The sequence below is a fragment of the Myotis daubentonii genome, chromosome X, assembly GCF_963259705.1.
Source record: "Myotis daubentonii chromosome X, mMyoDau2.1, whole genome shotgun sequence".
NCBI classification, from domain to species: domain Eukaryota; kingdom Metazoa; phylum Chordata; class Mammalia; order Chiroptera; family Vespertilionidae; genus Myotis; species Myotis daubentonii.
Window position 1 is genome coordinate 105,620,680 of NC_081861.1, and position 15,165 is coordinate 105,635,844.

Below are 15,165 nucleotides of genomic sequence, written 5' to 3' on the forward strand. Positions count from 1 at the left end.
AAAAGCCATAGATTTCTGGGTGTTAATTTTCTTTCCTGTGCCATTGCCGAATTCATTTATTAAGTCTGGTACTTTTTTGACGGAATTTCTTGTTTGTTTGTTTTTTTAATGTACAATATCATTTCATCTGTGAATAATGATAGTTTTACTTCTTCTTTTCCAATTTGGATGCCTTTTATTTCTTCTTGCCTGGTCACTATGGCTAGCACTTCCAGTACTATATCAAACAGGAGTGGTGAAAATGAGCATCTGTGTCTTGTTACTGCTCTTAGGAGAAATAAATTTAGGTTTTGTCTATTGAGTGTGATGTTGGTTGTAGGTTTGTCATATAAGGCTTTTATTATGTTGAGGTATGATCCCTCTATTCCCACTTTGCTGAGAGTTTTCATCAAGAAAGGGTGTTGGATTTTGTTAAATGCTTTTTTTTCATCAATTGATACGATTATGCGATTTATGTGTCTCAATTTGTTTATGTGATGTATCACATTTATTGATTTGTGGATATTTTACCATCCTTTCATCCCCGGAATAAATCCCACTTTGTCCTGGTGTATGATCCTTCTAATGTAATGCTGGATCCGATTTGCTAGAATTTTGTTGAGGATTTTGCATCTGTGTTCATCAGGGATATTGGTCTGTAGTTCTCTTTCTTTGTGGTGTCTTTCTCTAGTTTTTAAATTAGGCTAATGCTGATTCATAGAAAGATCTTGGAAGTGTGCCTTGCTCTTGAATTTTTTGGAATAGTCTGAGGAGGATAGGTTTTAGTTCTTTTAATGCTTGATAGAACTCCCCTATAGAGCCATCTGGACCAGGGCTTTTGTTTTCTGGAAGATTTTTGATTATTGCTTCAATTACATCAGTACCTCTCGGCCTATTCAGGTTTTGTTATTCATCGTGATTGAGTTTTGGGAGCTTGCATTTTTCTAAGAATATGTCCATTTCATCTAGGTTGTCCAGTTTGTTGGAATTGAGGTGTTCATAGTATTTTTACAAATTCCTTTCTATTTCTGTTGGGTCAATTGTTACATCACCTATTTCATTTCTGATTTTGTTGGTTTGGGTCCTTTTTCTTTGCTTCTTGTTGAGCCTGGCTAGAGGTTCATCAATCTTGTTTATCCTTTCAAAATACCAGCTCTTGGTTTTATTGATCTTTTGTATTTTTTTTTTTTTGGTATCTATGTCATTTATTTCCACTCTGATCTTTATTATTTCCTTCCTTCTGATTACTCTGGGCTTTTATTGTTACTCTCTTTCTAATTCTTTGAGTTGTAGGGTTAGATAATTTATTACCATTTTTTTCTTTATTTCTTTTTTCTTTTTCTTTTTTTTTATGTAGACCTGTAGAACTATGCACTTCCCTCTCAAGACTGCTTTCACTGTGTCCCATAGATTTTGGATTGTTGTGTTTTCATTGTCATTTGTTACCAAGATGCTTTTTATTTCTTCTTTGATCTCTTTGGTAACCTAGTCATTTTTTAATAGCATGCTATTTAGCCTCTAAGTGTTTGATTTTTTTTTCAGTGTTTTTATTGTAGTTGATTTCTAGATTATGCCATTGTGATCTGAGTAGATGCTTGATATTACTTGTATGTTCTTGAATTTGAAGAGACTTTGCTTGTGTCCCAATATGTGGTATATCTTTGAAAATGTCCCATGTGCACTTGAGAAGAACGTATATTCTGTAGCTTTGGGGTGAAATGTTTTGAAGATGTCAATTAATTCCAAATATCTAGTGATTCATTTAGGATTGATTTTTGTTGTTGTTGATCTTTGTTTAGAGGATTTATCCAGTGTTGTAAATTGGGTATTAAAGTCCCCTATGACTATGTTGCTGTCAATCTCTCCCTTGATATTTTCCAGAAGGGTTTTTTTTTTTTAATGTATCTGGGTGTTCCTGTATTGGGTGCATATATGTTTACCAGAGTTTTATCCTCTTGTTGAATTGGTCTCTTTTGTATTATGAAGTGGCCTTCCTTAGCTCTTGTTATGTCCTTCACTTTGAGATTTAATTTGTGAGATATTAGTATTGCTACCACAGCTTTTATTTCATTTCCATTCACCTGATAATTTTTTTTTCCATCCCTTCACTATCAGTCTGTGTGAGTCCCTTGTTCTGAGGGTGGTCTCTTGCAGACAGAATATTCATGGGTCATATTTTTCTTATCTATTAAGCTTCCCTCTCTCTTTTGATTGGAGCATTTACTCCATTTTAATTTAAGATTATTATTGATAGGTAATTATTTGTTGCCATTTTTATTCTTTTTGCCTGTTTTCCTTCTTCGCTTCCTATTTCATCTTTTTACAGCAGTCCCTTTAGAATTTCTTTCATTGCTGGTTTGGTGGTAATAAACTTCACTGGTCCTTTTATTGTCTGTGAAGCTCTTTATTTCACCTTCAATTTTGAATGATAGCCTTGCTGGATATAGTATTCTTGGATTCAGACCCTTGTTTTGAATCACTCTGTATATTTCATTACATTCCTTTCTGGCTTGGTGTGTTTCTTTTGAGAAATTAGTTCATAGTCTAATGGGAGATCCCTTATAGGTAACTTTCTGTCTCTCTTTGGCAGCCTTTAAGATTTTTACTTTGTCATTGGTGTTTGCCAATTTATTTATTATTTATTTATTTCTGTATGCATTAATTAATTAATTAATTAATTAATTAATTTAAAATACACATGTTTATTTTCTAACAATTATATAGCATTTACTCTGGCAGCTTGTTCCAAGAAATATATATATATATATATATATATATATATATATATATATATATATATTATATATATATAATTATTGTCTAAAGTTTTACATATGTCTCCTTTTTCCCAATTGACCCCTTCCCCAGCCATTCCCATCCCGAGCAAGTCCCCACTGTCCCAGTGTCTTTGTCCATTGGTTATTCTAATATGTATGCATACGCATCCTTTGGTTGCTCTCTATCCCTCCCCCCTTCCTCTGCCATTTGTCTCTGGATCAATTCTTGTTCATGAAATTATGTTGATCATTATATACCACATATGAGTGAGATAATGTGATATTCATATTCCTCTCACTGGTTTATTTCGCTTAGCATAATGCTCTCCAGTTACATTCATGCTGTTGCAAATGGTAAAAGTTCCTTCATTTTTATAGCGGCATGGTATTCCATTGTGTACAGGTACCACAGGTTTTAGTCCACTCATCTGCGCATGAGCACTTAGGCTGTTTCCAAATCTTAACTATTTTAAATTGTGCTGCTATGAACATAGGGGTGCATATATCCTTTCTGATTGGTGTTTCTGGTTTCTTGGGAAATAGTCCTAGAAGTGGGATTACTGGGTAAAATGAAAGTTCAATTTTTAACTTTTTGAGGAAAATACATACTGTCTTCCACAGTGGCTGCACCAGTCTGCATTCGTACCCGCAGTCCACATCCTCCTCAACACTTGTCATTTGTTGATTTGTAGATGATAGCCATTATGACAGGTGTGAGATGATATCTCATGGTTGTTTTGATTTATATCTTTTTTCAATGTCATGTAGCTTTCTGAGTTCGGGTCTTTTACATCCTTAGTTAAGTTTATTCCTAGATATCTTAATATTTTTGGTGCCATGGTAAATGGGATTTTTGTTTGTTTGTTTGTTTATCTTTCTGTGAGTTCATTATTGGTGTATAAAAAAACCGTAGATTTCTGGGTGCTAATTTTGTATCTTGCTATATTGCCGAATTCATTTATTAGGTCTAGTAGTTTTTTGATGGTGTCTTTGGGATTTTCTATGTATAGTATCATGTCATCTGAAAATAAGGACAGTTTTACTTCTTCTTTTCCAGTTTTGATGCCTTTTATTTCTTCTTCTTGTCTGATCGCTATGGCTAATACTTGCAGTACTATATCAAACAGGAGTGGTGAAAGTGGCATCCCTGTCTTGTTCCTGTTCTTAGGGGAAATGGATTTAGCTTTTGCCCATTGAGTATGATGTTCGCTGTAGGCTTGTCATATAAGGATTTTATTATGTTGTGGTATGATCCCTCTATTCCCACTTTGCTGAGTGGTTTTATCAAGAAAGGGTGTTCGATTTTGTCAATTTTGGGGGGGATCAATTGTATGATTATGTGATTTTTGTTTCTCAATTAATTTATGTGACATATCACATTTATTGATTTGTGGATATTGAATCATCTTTGCATCCCTGGAATAAATCCCACTTGGTCATGGTGTATGATCTTTCTCATGTATTGGTGAACTTGATTTGCTACAATTTTGTTGAGGATTTTAGGATCTATGTTCATCAAGGATATTGGCCAGTAGTTCTCTTTTTATTTTATGGTATCTTTATCTGGTTTTGGGATTAGGGTGATGCTGGTTTCATAGAAAGAGCTTGGAAGTGTGCCTTCCCTTGCATTTTTTGGAATAGTCTGAGGAGGACAGTTTTTAGTTCTTTGAAGCTTGGTAGAATTCCCCTGTAAAGCAATCCAGACTAGCGCTTTTATTTCCATTTGCTAAGAAAAACCTTTTGCCGTTTGGGCCTCATCCTCCAGAAATTCTGTTTCTTTGTTACTAATGTTGTGGCCCCACCCCATAACAAAGAAACAGAATTTCAAGAGGATGAGTCCCAGAAATAAGGATTTTAAAAAGATTCCCAGGTGATTCTAATGTGCAGCCAAGATTGAGAACCACTGCTCTATGCGATATCTGACCTTTTCACAGATTGCCTCACCAGCTGTGTTTAATTTGCCAATTCCAGGTGGGTATTTTTCGATCAGCTGTTCCTTCTATCTGTTCTGTGAGAAGGCACAGGGCCCGCACATGTATTTGGCTCCGCTTTGTCTCCCCCCTGGAAAGACTTTTTAGGAGCCTGTGGTTGGGGAGGCTGGAGTCCCAGTGTTTGTGGGTTCATAGGTGAGGCAGCTGGTCCCTGGGTGTTGTGATTGTAGGGTCCCAGGAGGTAATCAAGGTCTCTCCAGTTGAAGGTAACGCTGTGCTTCTGATCACAGCTGGTCTTTCCTTCAAGATGGTGTGGTCTCTGTGGCAGAGCCAGCTGCTCCGGGAGAGATTTCAGCAGTAGTAGAGGCTGCCCGGCCAGGGGAGCCTGTTCTGCAAGTCCCCAACAGTCCTGTGGAATATAGATGTCCCTCACTCACAAATACAGACACTCCCCACATGTCCATGCACTTTCCTTTCATTTTCTCACTCACAAATTTGCTTGCAGCCTGCTGTCCCATCAGCAGCCATCTTGGATCTCAGGTGTTTGCCAATTTAATTATGATGTGTCTTGGTGTCTTTTTTGTTTCATCTTGTTTGGGACTCTGTGAGCTTCTTGGACTTGTGTGAGTTTTTTCTTCCAAATATCAGGGAAGTTTTCTGTCATTATTTCTTCAAACAGGTTTTTCTATCCCTTGTTCAGTTTCCTCTCCTTCTGGCACCCCTATTATGTGGATGTTGTTTTGTTTCATGCTGTCTCAAAACTCCCAAAGGCTCTCCTCCTTTTTTTAAAGTTTCTTTTTCCAGTTGCTGCTCTCCCTGGGTGTTTTTTTCCTGTCTTGTCTTCTAGCTCACTGATGAGGTCCTCAGCTTCTTCTAGTCTACTGTTGATGCTTTCTATTGTGTTCCTTATTGCAGAGATATCATTTTTCATTTCTTCTTGGTTCTTCATTTCCTCTTGATTTTTACACATATCGTTGAATATGTCTTCCATCCTTTTCAGTGTCCTTATGACCATTGCTCTGAATTCTTTCTCTGACAAATTGCTTGCCTCTGTTTTATTTACTTCTTTTTCTGGTGATTCCTCCTCTTCTTTTGTATAGGGGCTGTTTCTTTGTCTCCTCATTTTCACTGCTCTCAGGGTGTCTGGTTATGTGGCTCACTCTCTACCACATTGACTAAAAGGCACAAAATATAACTCTACAAGACATGACACAGAGGGAACAAAAAACGACTGTATTCAAGACACAAATAACCCCAGATAAAGGTGACCAGGAGAGAAAAGAGACTTAGGGGAGAGAAAAGAGCGCAAAAATCATATTGAGAAAAGGAAAAAAGGTAAGACAGAAAAGAAAAAGAAGAAAAGAGAAGGGAAAATATATATATGTATATGGGAGGAAAGCTCCACAAAACCAACAACTAAACCACAAAATGCAAACAACAAATATCCTGAAAAAAAGGAGAGGAGCTGAATCTGAAGAGACAGAGCTTATCTCCAGAAGGTAAGGTAAAGGTTTTGAATGAATGGGGAATGGTCATAATTCAGTATAGAGGAGGTAGAAAGAGAATGAGTGTATAAGAAAAAAACTTAAAAAAATACTCAATAATAAAAAGAAAGATTTCCTCTTTCTTTAATCTATCTATCTATATACTCATCTATTTTTGGAAAAGGAGAATAGAGTAGGGAGCAGATAGGCCTGAGTTTGTTGAGTGAAACTAATTAAGCTAGTAGTAGAAGAAGAGAATGAGTGAGGAGAGGAAAAACAAAACATAAATCAAAAATCAAAAAAACTAACAATCAAACAAACAAGAAGAAGAAGAAAAAAAATTGGCTAGTGAAGACAGAGAAAAGAGAACAGTGCATGGACTTGGAACAGGGGAGAGGAAATTAGATATATGAGTAATCCAGCAGAAACTACTATAATAGTAATGCATGAATAGAGCAGATAAAGATCAATTTTTATCAAGAAGTAAAAAGAAAGAGAGAAAAACTAAAGCAGGAACAGAAGAGAAACAGGATTAAAAAAGGGGAATTGGAAGAAATGGTTGGCATAAAAGAAAATTTAGATAGATTAAAACAATGATAACTATAATAATAAAATTAAAATAAAGATAGAATGTAAACCACTAATCCAAAAAACTCAAAAAATTTTAAAAAATGTATATATATATATATATATATATATATATATATATATATATATATCTAGGTCAGTGGTTGGCAAACTGCCATTCGCGAGCTACATGTGGCTCTTTGGTCCTTGAGTGTGGCTCTTCCACAAAATACCGACTTATGCACATGGGCCACAAAGTTTCAATCACACTGTACATGCACGCCGGCATGTGGTATTTTGTGGAAGAGCCACACTCAAGGGGCATGTGGCTCACGAGCCACAGTTTGCCAACCACTGGCCTAGGTGACCATCTGACCAGGAGACTGGCCAACCATCCAGTAGATATGATGTGCACCAACCACCAGGGGGAAGATGCTCAATGCAGGAGCTGCCAAGCCACAGCAACTTTGCAGAGTGCCCTCTCACACTCTGCAACCCCTCGGAGGATGTCAAACTGCCCACCTTGACCCGATCCCCACAGTCCAGACCGAGGACCCCACGAGTGCATGGATTCATGCACTGGCTTCTAGTAATAATAATATGTAAAAATAATTTTAAAATAAAATAAAGAAAAATTTAGTTTCTCAAGTAAAAGATAAAAAAGTGAAGTAGTGAAGCTCGTGCACTTCAGCTGAGTATTTAATGTCCCATGGGGGGTGATCTAAGACCTCTCTCCACTGTCCTGTCTGCCAATGTCTCAGCTTCCTGCTAGATAGTCAGCACTCTGTTGAAGCTCCCAGTGATCCATTGCTCCTATGCGCCAGATGCCACTACCTTGGTTTCAGCCAGGTGGAATCAATCTGTCTGCTTTGTTTCTCTGCCTGTTTTCAGTAGTGTTTACACAAGCTTCTATTTCTGACATGGCCTCAATGTGGTGGTGTTTGTGTATTAGTTTCCAGGACCGAATGGCCCCTCAACCCAGTCCCCAAGGGTTCCCTGGGAATATTTTGAATATTTGTTTCCTTGTCCAGCACAAGGCTGGGTGTGCCTGCGTTGCTAGGAGGGGCCAGGTCTCCAGGAGAAAAATATCTGTTCAGAGTTGGAGGTGTTCAGAGTTGGAGGGATCAGACTGTCCCAGATCTGGCTTCCTGATCACCTCCCCTTATTTTGTTCCCCAGCTTGCACAAAACCACCTTCCCCTGCACTGCAGCCTAGGTGAGTGTTTGTGATTGAAAGATCCTGGGTTTAGTGGGTAAAAGCAAGGAAATTACAAAGACAAAGCAACCTAGCCACTGTGCGTCTTCCCTGCCCCCCCCCCCCCCCGCACTGAGTGGCTGGTGCAGAACTTCAGGCTGCCTTTCTGGGCGCAGCCTCCCACAACTGTGGGCTTAGATCTAGAGTCCCCCACTTACAGCAGCCCTGTGGACACCATTCCACAGTCGAGAGCTACACATGTCCCCAATGTACATGGACTTGGTGCAGCGCAGTCTTGCTCTGACACTCTAATCTCAGCTGCGTGCATTTCTCCCTCCAGCCCAGATCCCTGATCCCACTGGTCTCCCAACTATCGCCGACCTTTCTGCCCACGGATTGTCTCTCCAGCTGTGTTTAATTTACCAATTCCAGGTGGATATTGTTCAATTCAGCTTTTTCTTCTATCTGTTCCGTGAGAAGGTGCTGGACCTGTCCACCTATTCAGCCTCCATTCTGTATCCCCTTGGACAAACTTTTTAGGAGCCTGCAGCTGAGGAGGCTGGAGTCTCAGTGTTTACGGGTTCTCAGCTGAGGCAGCTGGTGCCTGGCTGGTGTGGCTGTAGAATCCCGGGTGGTGCCCAAGGTCTCCCTGGGTGGAGGTGAGGCTGAGCTCCCAGTTACAGCTGCTCTTCCCTTCAAGATGGCACGGTCTCTGTGCTTTTCTTCTTCTTGCTTATCTCTAATTTCTCTTTCCTTTGATTCTGTTCTACTTATTATTATTAAGTTTTTTATTTTGTTTTTCTTTTCTTTCTCATTTCTTTTCCATTTTACTTTTCCTATCTATGTCTTAATTACCAATTATCACTACAATTTAAATTCATTATTATTATTATTTCATTTATTTACTGTTTCCTCTACTTTTTTTCTTTCTTAATAGTTCTTGTATTTATTTATTTTTATTTATTTATTTTTTAATTTCTTTATTGGTTAAGGTATTACAAATGTGTCCTCATCCCCCCCATTAACCCCCAACCTCCCCCCCACTCATGCTCTCATCCCCCTGTTGTTCGTGTCCATTGGTTTGGCTTATATGCATGCATACAAGTCCTTTGGTTGATCTCTTCCCCTTACCCCCACCCTCTCCTACTTTCCCTCTGGGGATTGATAGTCTGATCGCTGTTTCTCTGTCTTTGGATCTGTCCCTATTCATCAGTCTATGTTGTTCTCTATATTCCACAAATGAGTGAGATCATGTGGTATTTATCTTTCCCTGACTGGCTTATTTCACTAAGCATAATGCTCTCCAATTCCATCCATGCTGTTGCAAATGGTAGGAGTTCCTTCCTTTTTACCAAAGGGTAGTATTCCATTGTGTACATGTACCACAGTTTTTTAATCCACTCATCTGCTGATGGGCACTTAGGCTGTTTCCAAATGTTAGCTATGGTGAATTGTGCAGCTATGAACATAGGGGTGCATATATCTTTTCTGATTGGTGTTTCTGGCTTCTTGGGATATATTCCTAGAAGTGGGATCACTGGGTCAAATGGGAGTTCCATTTTTAGTTTTCTGAGGAAACTCCATACTGTTCTCCACAGTGGCTACACCAGTCTGCAATCCCACGAGCAGTGCACAAGGGTTCCTTTTTCTTTGCCTCCTCACCAGCACTTGTCATTCGTTGATATGTTGAAGATAGCCATTCTGACAGGTGTGAGATGGTACCTCATTGTCGTTTTGATTTGCATCTCTCCTATAATTAGTGACTTTGAGCTTGTTTTCATATGTCTTTCGGCCTTCTGTATGTCCTCTTTCAAAAAGTGTCTGTTTAGGTCCGTTGCCCATTTTTTGATTGGATTGTTTAACTTCCATTTGTTAAGTTGTATGAGTTCCCTGTAAATGTTGGAGATTAAACCCTTATGGGTGATATCATTGGAAATATGTTCTCCCATGCAGTGGGCTTTCTTGTTGTTTTGTTGATGGTTTCCTTTGCTGTGTAGAAGCTTTTTATTTTTATGTAGCCCCATTTGTTTATTTTCTCTTTAGTTTCCATTGCCCTAGGAGCAGTATCAGAAAAGAAATTCCTTCAGCATATATTCGTGATTTTGCTACCTGTGGATTCCTCTATTATTTTTATGGTTTCCCATCTTATGTTTAAGTCCTTTATCCATTTTGAGTGTATTTTTGTGTATGGTCTGAGTTGGTTGTCTACTTTCATCTTTTTGCATGTATCTGTCCAACTTTACCAACACCATTTATTGAAGAGACTGTCTTGACTCCATTCTATGCTCTTGCCTCCTTTGTCAAATATTAATTGAGCATATTGGTTCGGGTCGATTTTGGGTTCTCTATTCTATTCCATTGACCTATATGTCTGTTCTTGTGCCAGTACCAGGCAGTACAATATCTGCAAATCAATAAACGTGATACATCACATAAACAAATTGAGAGATAAAAATCACATAGTCATATCAATTGACGCAGAAAAAAAGCATTTCACAAAATTCAACACCCTTTCTTGATAAACTCTCAGCAAGGTAGGATTAGAAGGATCATACCTCAACATAATAAAAGCCTTCTATGACAAACCCAAAGCCAACATCATAATCAATGGGCAAAAACTAAAACCATTTCCCGTAAGAACAGGAACAAGACATGGATGCCCCCTCTCACCACTCCTGTTCAACATAGTACTGGAAGTACTAGCCATTGCGATCAGACAACAAGAAGAAATAAAAGGCATCCAAATTGGAAAAGAAAAACTAAAACTGTCCTTCTTTGCAGATGACATGATACTATACATAGAAAACCCTAAAGACTCCATCAAAAAATTATTAGACTTAATAAATGAATTCGGCAATGTAGCAGGATACAAAATTAATGCCAAGAAATCTAAGGCATTTCTTTACACCAATAGTGAACTTACAGAAAGGGAAACTAAAAAAGCAATCCCATTTACCATTGCACCAAAAAAAATCAAGATACCTAGGAATAAACTTAACTAAGTAGGTAAAAGACTTATATGTGAAAAACTACAGGACGCTGAAAAAAGGGATAGAGGGAGACATAAACAGATGGAAGAACATACCGTGTTCATGGATTGGTAGAATCAACATCATCAAAATGCCCATACTACCCAAAGAAATCTATAGAGTCAGTGCAATCCCCATTAACTTACCAAGGGCATATTTCACAGATCTAGAACGAACGTTTCAAAAATTCATCTGGAATAAAAGAAGACCTCGAATAGCTGCAGCAATCCTGAGAAAGAAGAACAAAGTAGGTGGGATCTCAATACCAGATATCAAGCTGTATTACAAAGCCACAGTTCTTTTAGCTTCCTCCTTGCTTCCATATAGCCATTTTTTTCTCCTTCCTCTTTCTCCCTTTTTCTTTATATCCCCTCTACATCTTTGATTGCATGTCTTTTAGTATCATTCCTGTTTTTGCTTTGCTTCTCTTATTTTTTACTCCTTAGTCTTTCTTGTTGTTGTTGCTCTTCTCATTGAATAAAGCTATCCAGCATCTACTTCAGAGCATGAAAAAGCACTCCTAAATAACAAAGAATAAGAGGCTTTGGACTCAAATATTCCAAGGCATTCACCAATTTCTAGTTTTGTAGTCTGTGCAAGTGATCCCATCTCTCAGTTTCCTTATGTGAAATACAGTAAGAGTAAATATCTCCCAACAGCATTGATGTGCCTGAGATATTATGTAAAGCAACTAGCCCAATAAATGATGGCTAATAATATCTATTACAATATTAGATTCATCCTCCTATTTCTGAAATTATTTCTTAGTCTATCTCTATATAGCAACAATCAGCTAAAATTTTGCTCTTACTAGCCAGGAAAAAGAAAAATCAGATATTGCTCCAGCTTAACTGCTGAAATGATCCTGGATTCATAGGAATGAATAATCTCAGATGTTATGGTTTTGAATGAGTGTCTATATTTCTATTGGAGGTACAGTTAGAAATGGTCAAGGAGCAAAAAGTTTAAAAATAAAATGTACTCTTTAGCTCAATAACTTGAATTCCAAAATATTTGTGAAAACAACCCTTGGAGAGCATTATGCTAAGTGAAATAAGCCAGTCAGAGAAAGATAAATACCACATGATCTCACTCATTTGTGGAATATAGAGAACAACATAGACTGATGAACAGGGACAGATCCAGAGACAGAGAAACAGTGATCAGACTGTCAATTCCCGGAGGGAAAGTAGGGGAGAGTGGGGGTAAGGGGAAGAGACCAACATAAAGGACTTGTATGCATACATATAAGGCAAACCAATGGACACAGACAACAGGGGGATGAGAGCATGAGGGCGGGGAGAGGTGGGGGGTTAATGGGGGATGAGGACACATTTGTAATACATTAACCAATAAAGAAATTCAAGATTAAAATAAAGAAATTGTTTTTGTACTTGCTTTTTCTTTAATGGATTTTAATAAATATGTATCTGTTCATGGTCCTTGGGTATCAGGGTTCTCTCCTGTGAGTTTTCCATTGATTATTCAGGAAGCCTTTCTGTATTTCAGTTGTAATGCCAGCTTGTTCCTGGGAGCATTTTGGTGCAGCACCCTCCTACTCTGCTGTCATTTTTAATCCTGCTTAGTGGTTTTTAGTTCAAGAAACAATGACAGGAACTTAACAGGAACTGTAGGCTGGGGAAGAATCTATCCTTCCTTAGGATTTAAAAAATATTTTTATTGATTTCATAGAGGTAAAGAGAGAGATAGAAACATCAATGATGAGAGAGAATCATTGATTGGCTTCCTCCTGCATGCTCTCTATCAGGGATCGAGCCTGAAACCCGGGTATGTGCCCTAACTCTAAACTCACAATATTTTTCCAGTAATTATTTTTTAACTAACTGCTTCTGTTATTTGGTTATAAATATCACACACACACACACACACACACACACACACACACACACACACACAGTATATATTTATCTTTATTTTCAGTCTTTAAAATATTCAGTCCTTTGAATTTTTTTTTCTTTTTAAAATTTTATTGAATTTATTGGGTTGACTTTGGTTAGTAAAATTATATATGTTTCAAGCGTACATTTTCTGTATATTGTATTGTGTTCCCCCCCTCAAAGCCACATCTGCTTCCATCACCATCTATCTTTCTTCAACCCTCATCTACCACACCCCCGCCCCCAATTTCCCTTTCCCTCTGGTAATCACTATAGTGTGGTCTGTGTCTACGAGTTTTATTTTTCTGTTTGTTTAATACCTTAAAACAGTGTAAGAATAGCTCAGTCAGCAAACATTTCACCAACTTAAATCCCTTTAAAATTGTCACATGAACATTTGATACTATAGGACAAGATATTTTAATTCATTCTCTATAAAATCTACTTTATAAATTTAGACCTTATCGAGCCACATATTCAAGGTTCTGGAAACTCACATTATTTTTTGCTGTGCTTTAAGCTTCCATGTTTCTGGACATAAGATAATAATATAAAGGCTTTATTATTGTACTGTTTTTGAACCCAGGAAAAAGTTTTGTGCTTGTCAGACATCAGAGTTTCTTTGTGCTTTGTTGCCTTAAATGGATCAAGTCAAGTACATGTTTTTTTTTGCCAGTCATTCTATTGAAATACCAGTGTGCCCAAATTTAAAAAGCCACCCCATACCACTGCACTGCTGCTGATGTCTTTTATATCTGAGAAGGGCTGTTTCTCCTCATGAAAAGAGTAATTCATTTTAGCAGCTGACTCTCCTGACAATCTTAATGTCAAACTTGAAAATGACAAGGTGACAGTTTTGCTTTTCCTGAACAGAACATAGTGCAAATTAACTATCCTATCTAATAATAGACAAAGATTGAAATTAACCGTACCTATGCTACACTTCCCATTGGCTAATCAGTGAGATATGCAAATTAACCACCAACAAAGATGGCGGCCGGCAGCCATGCAGCTGAAGCGAGCAGGAGGATTGCTTGCTCCAGTGATGGAGGAAGCCAAGCTTCCTCCCTGCTGCGGCTGGGCTCTGAGCTCCACTCTAAACAACAAAGTTGCAATTATAGAAGCTAAACAAACCCCAGATACCTGCTTTAAGTAGGCTGTGGCCTCAAAGCTGGAGCGGCAACAAAGTTTCAATTATAGAAGGTAAATGAATCCCAGAATAAAAAAAAAAAAAGAAAATAGGAGAGGCTGGGAGCTTCAGTCGCCGGTGGGCTTAGCCAGCCTGAAAACCCTCAGCCCCTCATCCAGACTGGACAGGAACCCCAGTGGGGACCCCCACCCTGAAGGGGGTGTGACCAGCTGCAAACAGCTATAAGCCCCTCACCCAGGCTGGCCAGGCACCCAAGCAGTACCCCCACCCTGATCTGGGACACCCTTCAGGGCAAACCAGCTGGCCCCCACCCATGCACCAGGCCTCTATTCTATATAGAAAAAGGGTAATATGCAAACTGACCCTAACAGCAGATGGACTGGGAATGACTGGTCACTATGACACACACTGACCACCAGGGGGCAGACACTCAATGCAGGAGCTGCCCTCTGGTGGTCAGTGAGCTCCCACATGGGGGAGCTCTGCTCAGCCACAAGCCAGGCTGATGTCTGCCAGTACAGCGGTGGTGGTGGGAGCCTCTCCTGCCTCCTCAGCAGCGGTAAGGATGTCTGACTGCAGCTTAGGTCTGCTCCCCGCTGGCAAGTGAACCTCCCCTGAGGGCTGCCGGGCTGCCAGAGGGATGTCTGATTGCCATCTTAGGCTCAATCCCCCAGGGAGCAGGCCTAAGCCAGCAGGTGGTCATCCCCCAAGGAGTCCCAGACTGCGAGAGGGCACAAGCCGGGCTGAGCCCCCCACCCCTGAGTGCACAAATTTTTGTGCACCGGGCCTCTAGTTTGAATATAAGAATTGTGTCTGTGTTTAGAGCCATTTTTCTATTTTTACTTTTTCTGATTAATATGTATAGGTTTTAGGGTCTTATTCATATGATTACATAGTCGATAAAGTCATTGAAGCTGATGTATGATGACATTTTAGGGTACTATGATCTGTTTCTGAAACCTGCTATTGTATAATTTAACAATTTATATGAAGGTAAAATTATTATTTTTATATTTTTTCTTTATTGATTACGGTTTTACATATGTGGCTTTATCCCCTCATTGCTGCCCCCCATGCCCCCACTTATGCCCTCATGCCCCTGGTGTCTGTGTCCATTGGTGAGGCTTATATGCATGCATACCAGTCCTTTGGTTGA